General features: G+C 32.9%; 1 protein-coding gene across 1 annotated transcript in view; it reads left to right on the forward strand.

The window, feature by feature from the left end:
• Positions 1-4,087: 4,087 nt before the first annotated feature.
• Positions 4,088-12,164, forward strand: part of LOC129235245 (CDC42 small effector protein 2-like) — a 72,622-nt gene continuing 64,545 nt past the window's right edge. The window contains exon 1 of the mRNA XM_054868955.1: positions 4,088-4,204. The gene's annotated coding sequence lies outside the window, so the exon portion shown is untranslated. The remainder of the gene's footprint in view (positions 4,205-12,164) is intronic.

Raw genomic sequence — 12,164 nt, forward strand, 5'->3', positions numbered from 1 at the left:
TCTTTGTAAACTTAATACTGGAGATCATTCTATTATACAATTTTTTAAGCAAACAGTACAATATTATCATGAGTTTTCTAGAACATCTGCATCAGGGCTACAATTCAATTAGTAGTTGAGCTTTCTTTAAGTTGCAGAATATCTGGAAGAAACTTAAAAAACATTAAGAGCAAATAAATTTTAAAGCTGAAGTAAAACTCTTCAAATGTGCTAAATCATCAGTACGGCTGATGTTTTGAATTGGCAGGAATGTTTTTTAAAGTAGTTCATAAAATTATAAATGGAAAATAAATAAACACACTTTAATTGAAATAGAGCTGTATTTCAACTACTTTGCATTAAGTGTGTTGTAAAGTTTAATTTCAAATAACAGGGTGTTCTAAAAATACATGAAAAAGTAAAACACATATTACAGGGAATATTTTAATTCATCAATCTCTTTTGACTAGCATAGATTATGTTTTTCATTCATTTATGTACATAATATTATGTACATATTTTTTAGTGTGCATCATCTTTGCTCTTAAGAAGAGAAATCATCAGTTTATGATGACTAAAATAAGTAATGATTGTTCGTGATTCCAAATTTTATAGGAACCGTGAGAAAACTTGCTTGTTTTTTTTGCATTTCACTTAGGAATATCCACAGCAAAATTGTAGGGGTAGGTGGGGTATGTTGGACAGTGGGGCACGTTGTTCAAGTCCAAATTATTTTGATAATATTAATATTTTTTATTTTATTTTCTGACCAGCAAATAGCTCCTATGGTCCTACAAATCCTATCACGAAATCACATGGCACAGTTATATTGAACAAATTTTTTTCCAGAAAGTGTTATTTCAGCAGTCCTGAGTAATTTTCAGAAAACTAAAAATTAATTTTTTTAATGTTTTTAGTCAAGATTGAGGAGAAAAAAAATTAAACTCCTGTCTTAAACTTTTACGTGAATGCTACTACCTCATCAAAGAGCTTACTTGTGCTTGTGATTGAAAAAATGTGAGTGCATACTGTAGAAACTATTTATAAACTGTTCTTGTTTGGCTTTAACATATAAATTTAAGTGAAGTAAAAATATAGAGAATGCAATATAACTGATGCTTAAATTTATTCTTTAAAATAAAGCCACATTTTTCAGTAAATTCATTTATCTATACCAGATATTTCAGCTGGCCACATGAATCAGTTTTAAAAGCCATATGTTTTCAAAATTGTCCATTTTCACCATTGTCTTAGAGCATTTGAATTCCCCTTTATTTCAATGTTCTATTTCCTGACAAAAGTATTGATTTTCTAAAGCCTTTAACAAATTAAGATAATCTCTGATAAATTGAATATTTTTTATTTATACATTTATTTTTATGAGTGGTTGAAATGAACTCAGATGCAATTGAATTACCTTTTGAGTGGGTGAGGCAAAATCACGAACATGTAATAAATGAATATAAATAATGAAAGAAACATTACTTTTAAAGTGGATGCATTTATAATAATAGTAATAATATAAGAGAAATAAACAACTCTGATTTAAGGAAGCAATTACTAAAGACTTTATTTTGCATTGATTGAAAACATCGGATAAATATAAAAATATCTAATATATATCAAAATATCGGATATTTTCGAACCCTGATCTTTACGGATAATCTCAAAAACCCATTATGACAGCCTTTATTTTAAAATGACACACTAGTTAAAATTTAACTCGACATTAATCGAGATAGGATTATTTAAAAATCATTTTTCCACCAAATATCGAAATTTTTACGAAATTGATGTGGGGTGAGAGCTTCATGTACTTTTTTTTTCTGCTGATCTAGAAGAGTAGAATTCTTCTGAAGTTTGATTCCAAGAAACGGGTTGTGTCATAATGACACACGATAGACGCGAAACATGTTAATTGTTCATCAAACACTTTTGAATATATTGTATTTCTTATTCATTTTCTTACATAAAATTACATACATGTGTCCACTTATAATGATCATCTTCTTCCTTCTTAAGAAGAGAAATGATCTGTTTACGATAACTAAAGTAAGTAATTACAAATGTACATATTGATCTCCGCGCTGCCTAAACGTAGTACATGCAATCATACAAAATGAGAAAGAAAGCGAGAAGAGCGGAAGGTCTCACTTTCCTCCAATATCTGAAGGCAAGCAAGCCACTATTTTCCTTCTAACCGACATTGCTTATCCCCACCACTTTTCATCACACAAAAAGGTTGGATATAACTTCAAAGCCCTTGCAAAAAAAGTTTCATTTAAAAAATCTTTGATTCAGCATTTTATTATAAAAGTATTGATATTTCAACTCGCAAAACTTTAAATGTACCTAATTTCTGACAAACAAGAGCTTTGTGGCTGGGAGGACTTTTACAATCTCAAAAACCCATGATAACAGTCCTTACCTCAAAGGTAATTCAAAACTTGTTAAAACTTAACTATGTATCAATCATGGCATAATTATTTAAAAATCATTTTCTCAATGAAAATAGAAATTTTTACGAACCTGAAGTGGGGTGATAGCATGCACTTGATTCTTCAGGTGATAAAGAAATAGCAGGTAAAGGAAATAACAAGGCAACCTAAAAATTAGTAAACCCTAATTAGAGCATAATAAAACGTACCAACACACTACTTGAACCGAACTTAGAACACCTCAGTTTTCTGTTTATGATGGAACACACAGCGACTGGCATGCTTGTTGAATAAAAAAGAGTAAATTTCCAAAATAACCAAAACTACCTACAATTCATTAAATTTTTAATAAAATAATACATTTTAAATTGGCTCGCTCAACCTAAAAAATAGATAAAAACTGTACTGCGTGTCAAGCAACTGTTGCACTTCATATCCACCTCAAACGCTTTGGCAAATTCATGTGGTCACATTAATTTCATAATCGAACTGACATTTTTTTAAACAAATTTTAACTAATAAACATTTAGCAGAATATCATAACAAAACGTTTCCATAAATCAAAATGTTATTAAAAGATACTGCCAGCAAGCACTGAAAGTCCTATAATTTATAAGCATTTTATTTTCTCTGCATCTCCTTTCAAAAAACAAAAATTTGACACTGTAAATACTTACGTTGCATAAAGAGAAGATTTAACTTGGAGTTTTATAGCTTGAAGGAACATTAAAAACGATACATTAGTCAATTTTTGTCTAAGAAATGATCAGGAAAAATAAAAACCTTAACATTAAAACAAAAGTTAAAACGGGTTTTAATATCAAGTCACATTCATTTAAAATAAAAATTTCCGCAGCATAAGGCATTTATAATACAAATCACAAATTAAGATCTCTTCACATCACAAGTGTATGTTTTGTTTACTTCCACTCGTCGCCAAGCACGAAATTGATCGCGCCAAACCGAATACAGAGATCTATCGTTAAAAAAATGTAATTTACACAATTTAAACATTTGCCTTGTCTTAAAGTGTTGTTTTTCAATAACGTTGTGATTGGAATCATCGATTTAACAGAAAAAATAACAATAAAAGACCCAAATAAAGTGTCATTATGGAATTTTAGCACACCGGAACACATGTTCTTGATATAATTACGCGATAGTTAAAGAAATAGGAATGGACTCACTCAAGTAAAGCTACACACGTATAATTTGAACATTGTAGAACAGTAATATGAGCATTAAAATCCTGGACTCACCTTTAATTTTTCAGATTCTGGGTTTTTCCACAGCACTGTCATACGCTCCATGTTAATCCTACGGGAGAAGAAGAAACCTTGCCTCAGGCGGTCTTCGACCAATAGGAAAATGATACCGCGTTGTCGCAACTCTGAAAACTACGTTTTCATATAGGGACTCTAACATGGACCACAGCCTTCTGTATAATTTGAATAAGTCATGACTCCACTGTGTACGTTATCGCCTCCAGCTGCCGTGGTCGTCAAACTTAACTGTAACCGTTTGTTGCCAAAAGAAATTAACTTAAGATGGCTGCCTATTCGCCTATGGGGCTATGAGTAATTGTGCGTTTGGAAAGTGAATTGAATTTTTTTCTTACAATTCACCTTTATCTATACATCTAATATTTTAAAAAAAGTTGATGAATTTTTTTTACAATTTCTTAGTTACTTTGATTTGCTCATTATCTGTGTTATTTTCTACATAACTCATGTTTCGTGCGCTCTGTTTACTTGTATTTCTGCCATCAAATCTCTGAACCTTATTTGGTAAGTTTTTGAACAGTATTGATCTTTCGTGCGTGTTTCTTTTGTTAAAAAAGTGATTGTTTCTTGAAATCCTTATTTACGTATAGTACCTTTAATATATGGTTGAGCATTTTATTTAGAGTTTTGTTTGTTTTTCGTTTTTTACTTAACAGCTTTAATTTATGCTGAACGTTATCTGCATTAGCCAACAAGCAATCTTCCATTCTTCACCATTCCATGACAAAGAGATAGTTTTTAAAAACTGACAAATAATGCTAAATTTTAATGAATTAAAGATATTTGTTGTTGCAAATATAAATGTGCTTGAAAACAAAAGGACTTCAAAGTATGTTTGTAGTTTCCTAAAACAGATGTTTATTACCCTGAAAATTCGTATATTTCATAAAATGTAGCAAATTGTTTTTATGGTGGTAGTTTCATGCTATACCCCAATTTCTGAATTTTTATTCTGCTTGAAAATGTTTTATAATTTTTTTCAGCAAAAAAACTTATTTAAATCGTTTTAAAACTAACTTAGTTTCATTGTTTCCTTGGCAGTTATATGGATAAATGTTTTATGAATTTTCGCTTAGCATGTTTCCTAAGCTTAATAATCTGTGTTAGATGTTCTGTCAATCCATAGTCAAGTAATCAGTCAAGTAAATTTAGAAAGATAAGACGCTGGTCCAATGGTCCAGTAGCTACAAAATTTTGCAAGTCCATACAATGCTTTCCTTAATGGTCCATTCTTGTGTCCTGGACTTGAACAATGAAGAAAATAATCAAAACAAAACAAAAACAGCAGATCAAAGTCATTAGCAGTTTTCAATAGACATGTGTGCAGCTGAAGAAAAGAAAGCAACAGGTATCTCTCAACAATACTGATCAATGAATTGAAAACACAACATCTTCTTTTGTAAGAAAGACGATATGGCCCAGAAATGTTGCAATGCTGTAGAAATTTCTTAATCAATCTTTAAGAAAAGAACTTCACTGGTCCCACGGACCCAAAAACAGATTATAGTAACCACCCCATATTATAAAATTGGCCACTTTTTAAAAGCAAATCCGAAAGAACCGAGTGATTACAACATCGACGGATGTTAAAAACATCCTTTTAATAAAACCATTATCGCAGTTTTATAAAATCAAGCTTTTGGTGAGCATATGCTAAAGTTTGAAAAGCACAAGCTATAAATTTGTTTAAAATAGCAACAGCCATAATAAGTTCCAAAGTTCCCGCACCAAGAAGTGGAAAGTGAGAGAATCATAGTGTCAAATTTGCCTGCTTCAAAAGGAATCAGAAAAGCACTTAATGTTGTGTAATCAGGGTTGGCAGGTTTCTGCCGAGGTGGTAAAAACCACTGGTAGAAACCGGTTAAAACCGGCATGGCAAAAACCCCTTTCTGCCACATTTATGGCAGAAACTTGCAGAAACTCAAAAAATGACATAAATGCAACTCCTGACATACAATAGAAAATGTATAAGAAAAATAATTAAATATTAACCCAAATACAATTTATTTACAACACTACCATTCAAAATCAAATTTTACATTGTTTCCCCACTGCAACAGCCTCTAACAAAATAAAAGTTTTGACGCTGTTTCTAAACCTAACCAATTTCCCAATTTGTTGTGCACAAAGGAGAAATTTGAGAAGATTCTTTCAATCCCAGCAGAACTAGCTGGCATTATCCTCAAAGAACAAGCAAGATTCACATAACTTTCATCTATAGCACATTTATTCAAACTGCACCACCATGCGGTATTTGGAGTAGTTGTAACCACGTGATTGGAAAAATAGGTTTTGGGAAAAGGGGCCGATTTGTTTTGTAAAGCGATGGTATAAGGTACATAATCAGGGTTAATATTTGTGCGTAAAGTGCGGGCACTTTCTTCTTGATTACATGATAAATTTACTCCCAAATACTTTGGATGGAGCATATAGGCGAGTAAATGATTATCAGTAACTGCTTGATTAAGCTCTTTTAGAATAGCTTTGTTCAGTTATATTAAGTGTAAAATGAGAAGTTCTTGAATTTTAGAGTTTAATGAAATAAAACAAATCTGTATTTATTTAAATATTTGATATATATATATATATATTACACTTTAAATTAAATGCAAACAAAATAATTATAAACAACAAACTGAAAAATTTGTTACTTACAACATTACAAGGCTAAAATTTCTAACGCATAGCAATTTCAACTATGATACATTTTACTTTGCTTTGAAAATGTCAGTTTTGTTATTTAACATATTTTTACACTAATTATTAAATAACTATTATATTAAGTTTTTGCAATGACGAAATGGAGTTATGTTTTTTATTTTACTTAATTGCCTGTCATTAAGTAATTACTAGAGCTATTAAAAACGTTTTCTAGTTTTTGCCAGTTTCTGCCGGTTTTTACCGGTTATAACCAGTTTCTGCCACTGGCAGGGCAAAAACCAGTTTCTGCCGGCAAAAAGCCAACCCTGTGTGTAATGCACTTTGGGGCAATGAGGTTAGTGGTCCCGCTAGGCCATTTTTGAAGTGCGCAGCGCCCTATCCTTTTCCACTTCAACAAATTGCGCCCTGCCTTTTTTTAGAGATGTACTGACTACCGATTACATGGTAACTACTCAGTAGAGGGAGGTGGGATGGATACGTTGGATTGTGGGGCACGTTGAACCGCTCTCAATTATTTTAATACTATTAATATATATATATATATATATATATATATATATATATATATATATATATATATATATATATATATATATATTTATGACTAACAAATAGCACCTATGGTTTTACATATCCTATAATGAAACCACATGGTACAGTGATATTGAGCAAGTTTTATTCCAGAAAGTTTTTTTAGTTGTCCTGAGTAATTTTCAGAGAACTTTAACTTTATTATTTTTTTAATGGTTTTCATCAAGCGGGGGAAAAATTTGAACTCCTTTCTTTAAGTAAGTTCCTTTAGTTCATAATAATAGGAAATTTTTTACATTTTTTGTCCAAAAGAAAAAAATTATGACAGCAATTTTTCAGACCAAGAACTTGGTAGGTTGGGCCACTCTTTGTGGGGCATGATGGGCTGGACCAGCCTACCCCACATAATTTCTTTAAAAAAATTTTCTCTAGAAGCTCAATAATTATAACAATGTTCTAAGTGTTTGTTATTATACATTCCTTTCATTTCATGTTACACATATTTGGAAATAATAATAATAACTTACGGCTAAAAAAAGAAAAACAAAAAATATACTTAATTTTGCCAAAAAAATTTATTCCATATTTGCACTTTTTTAATATTTATATTTTCAAATAGGAGTAAAATATGCAATACATGCTATAGGGTAAAGTTCCTGTATTAAACTTTTTTTTTTTTTTGTCAAACAAGTATTCTTCATAGAAACAAAATAAAACAAATAATTGATTAAAGGAATACAAAAATATGCTTATTTTGATTTTAGAACACAAAGGCATGCTAACTTAAAGCTGTCAATTCTATTGCCCTTTTTCTTGAAATGTATGATATTAGTGTAACAGGTTGCTTTTTTTTTTTTTTTTTTTTTTTTTTTTTTTTTTTTTTTTTTTTTTTTTTTTTTTGGAGCTGTTTCATGCAATGCAATGGAGAAAAAAAAGGCTTTTCCCCCCTAGCAAATATTGATGTAACTTGGCGTAAACGTAACATATGGCTTATCCTTCCAAAACCCAGTGCAATAAAAGTGCTACTTTCAAAGCTCAAGAAGTAGCACTTTTACATTCCCAGATATCATTTAACGCATCTTTTTAGTTAACATTAACCTGCATTAATTGTCTCATGAATATTCTATAATCGATTTTTCGTTTGATTTTTAAAACATAATTGTGTACTAATGGTAATGGTGAATGCTTATTGCTGTTTTTTTATAAAGATTTTTCATCAATTAAAATCAATTTAATATGTTATTAATATTGATCTTTAAACTTTATATTTTTACTCTACAGCAAAGGAGAATAAGGTAGTTACAAAGTTTGGTAGTATTTATCAGTAAAATTATAACAAATGTTGTTTAAGTTTTTCGGTACAGTGTGCCCCACCAGGCAGACCAATGTATCCCACCCCCCTTATTTTCAAAGTCTCCATTCTATGTAAAAAAAAAATTGCCATAACTTTCGTTTTTCATACTCTCAAAAAAATTCAAGTTGTAACCCCCCCCCCCCCCCCCCCCAATATCACCAAAGATCGTCTAAACTTTCATTTTTAAAACTTCAATTTCAAGGAAATTTCCGGGGGAGCGCCAGAGTCAGATAAAAATATAAAGTATCTGCGCAGGCAACTCAAAAGTATCTGCAAGCTAATAGTTATCTATCACATAAAAATAAAAAAGGGGGGGGGTGGATACTAAAAAAGAACATTTTTAATTATAAGAAATTATATTTAATTATAAGACATTTTGTAAAAGTTCGTTGACTAAAACAACGTTATCAAGCACAAAATTGCAAGTAACTGCACGTATATGCTTTGAGGTTACGGGGAACTAATTTTCATGCCAATTATGTGTGCCTATGGTGAGCCTAAGACTTAGTAAAATTCCAAAATTTTAAAACTAAGCTTCTTTTAGCAGATATCTCTGCATTCGTAAGCTAACATATTTTTTGGGAATCATCTCCACTGCAGATCATACATTGGTGGCACCTTTCTCTTCTTAAGCTGTCGAGTCAAGAAATCAATAGGATATATAAATTTCTGAGAGCAAAGGAAAAACTTGAAATTTGCTGCTTCTTAGAAATGCTCTGTTGGGAGAGGGGACGAAGACAAGTGTAATGAATCTAGTAGCAAGAGTGTTTGTTATTTATGAAGATGAGAGATACCACTAGGAGTAAGTACCCCGTCTTCCTGTGGTCCCTTAATAGCCCAATGCACACAAATATTCCAAAACTATACCGTACTTTCCGGTCTAAGCGCGGCGGCGCTTACGAGAATTTTTTTTAATATAAATTGCCGATGTGGCGGATGCAGCAGGTGCGGCGCATACAATGGTTTTTTTTTTCTTTTTTTAGTTTTCAACATTTTAGAGGAATTTTTATTTTGCGGTAAAGTTCGAATCTCTTGCTTTAAGCACCGTTGTTTGGACTTAAGTGCTGAAATTTAAGCGAGTTTGTCCCGTAATTATTTCAAAGTAAGTTCATAACTTTTTCATACATCTATAAATGCGATCGTACAAAGTTTTTTTCATTCGCAATCTCAAAACTTTCGCAGCGATCCAAAATTCGGCAAAGTCCGTCGTTCTCGGCTTGTAGGTAATTAACCTATCAGTAAATAGCTAAGAAGTTCTTTTTTTTCTGGAATATTTAATCTGTGTAAATTGCGTTCCAGATATCTTCAAAAAAAAAAACAATAACTAACACAATCAACTTTTTTTCACATTGTTTGTTGAAATTAAAGCGCGGCGCTCATAATAGGTGCGTTGCAAACTTCCGTGAACTTGCTGGCCTCATATAATAAGCTTTAAAGCCACAATTGCTTTTGTGATTTGATATCAGAACCAAAAAAAAAAAAAGTAAAAACGAAATACTAAGCCACATGAAAAGAATTGCTCAGTTATCACTACTTGATGAATAGGAGAAAAGAAGGGAGGATTAACATTTTAGTATTTTTTTAACAGAAGGAAAAAGGGGCAGGTGGGAAACTAGAACATTACTCGCGATTATGGCGAGACGCGCATGTCCGCAATGAATGTATCCGCACAGCACCAACTATTTTCTTATAGCAGCGAATGGATCTGTGTCCGTCTATATTATGTAGCTATCATTACTACGTTTTACATTAGTAGTATTAATTTAAAATACATCAGAAAAAAAGGAGAACTTGCTTGATTGTCCCGAGATGCGCGTGCCCGCAATGAATGTATCTGCACAACAGCGAATATATTCACCTTACGTGCTTGCGTATATACTAACTATGAATAACTCTTACAAATTAATTGAATAATATCAGCTTAAAACAAATTAAAAGTGAAGAGTAAGAACTTGAACGATTATCGCGATATGCCCGTTCCCGCAGCGAATGTATATCCAACTCACGTGTTTGCATATATAATATCCATTTATAACTTTTACGAATTAATTAAATAATATCAGTTTAAAACAAATTAGAAGTAAGAATTTGAACGATATTGCGAGATGCGCGTGCTGGCAGCGAATGTAACCGCACAGCAGCGAATATATCCACCGAACGTGCGGGTGTATAAACTATCTTGTGATATTTTTTATTGGGTGAGTGCAAAAGTTCGTGCGGAGTCTGTGAAAGAAAGTCATACAGTGATTAGGCAAGCAAAACTCTTTATTCAATCAATGATATATTCTCCATCATTGTCTATAATCTTCTTCCAACGTTCTGGCAGCATACGGATGCCCCGATCATAAAAACTGCGTGGTTTAGATTCGAAGAACGAAGACACGACGTTTTGTAAGGCATTCAAAGAGTCAAGTATTTTTTCATTAAAATGATTTTGCAATGACCAGAATAAGTGATAATCCGATGGTGTGATATCAGGAGAATACGGTGGATGAGTTAGGACATCCCATTTCAGGCTGTTCAGTTTGCATAGCGTCTGTCTTGAAACGTGTGGTCTAGCGTTATCTTCATGAAAGACTGCCTTTGCGATTTGACAAACTCGGACGTTTCTGTTTTATTTCTCGGTTCAGATTAGTTGATTGACGACAGTACTTGTTTGAATCAATCGTTTGGCCGATGGGGAGAAACTCAAAATAAATTATACCCTTGCAATCCCACCAAACACAGAGCATCACCTTCATCGACTGCAAACTGGCCTTTGCCATTGCGTCACCATGTTCACCTGCCTGTTTCCATGTGCGTTTGCGCTGAACGTTGATGTACAGGACCCATTTTTCATCGCCCGTCACCAATCGATTCAAAAACGGCTCGTTTTTGAGCCGCCCGAGTAAAGATACGGCAGCAAAAATTCGCTGGATTTTGTTGCTGTTGGTCAACAAATGGAGCACCCATATATCGAGCTTTAAATCGAATCCGATTTTTTTAAAACGCCGAAAAGTGGTTGATCGGTCAACGTTAAGTGCTGTAGCAACTTTCTCTGTTGAAATTCGCGGAGTAATCTGAATTAAAGAACGCAAATCGTCGTCATCAATGCCGGAGGGTCGACCTGAGTGTGGCTCGTCCTCCAGCTTAAAGTCTCGGCAACGAAATTTTGCAAACCATTTTTCCACAGTTCATTTAGCTGGTGCTTGATCTTGATAAACGTCTTGAATGTTTTTTACGGCTGCTGCAACGTTTATTCCATTCCGAAACTCGTAAAGCATAACATGCAGTAAATGCACTTTATCAGCACTCATTTTAAAAGTAATCTTTCTCGAAGCAGTTTCTATCTGCACAAATTATTTTGATTGGAATGAAAGCTGCACATGTCACCTTTCCAACGATCTGACTTACGTAGATAGTGGTATTAATGACAACACGTTATGCCTGTTCTAACGCCATCTATTGCAACTCCGCACGAATTTTTGCACTCACCCAATACAATTTAAATAAACAATATCAGTATCAATAAAAAATGAATTAGAAGTAAAGAGTATGAACTTTTACGATTATAAGACGACGTGCAACTCCGCACGTATGTATCCGCGCATGGCGTGTGCGTCTACATTATCTAGCTTTGGGAAGCGCTTCAGAAAATTACCGAAAAGTGGCCCCCAAACCTCTCCTCCCACTAACATGACCAAAAATCTTCTAAAACCTGCCTTTTTAAAAGCTAACTTCAAAAACGTTTTGGGGGAATGTTTCTCTCCCCCCCCCCTCCTCTCCCGAACATCATTACAGATTGTTTTAAATTTAATTTTCAGGGCTTTCATTTTGAAAATTTTCAGGAAAGGAGTTTCCAAAAACTCTTCCCCCTAGCCTAACATCATTAAAAGTCAACCAAAACTACATTTTTGAGCTTCCATTGAGAAAAATTGC

This window comes from Uloborus diversus, chromosome 2 (assembly GCF_026930045.1).
Source record: "Uloborus diversus isolate 005 chromosome 2, Udiv.v.3.1, whole genome shotgun sequence".
Taxonomy (NCBI): Eukaryota; Metazoa; Arthropoda; class Arachnida; order Araneae; family Uloboridae; genus Uloborus; species Uloborus diversus.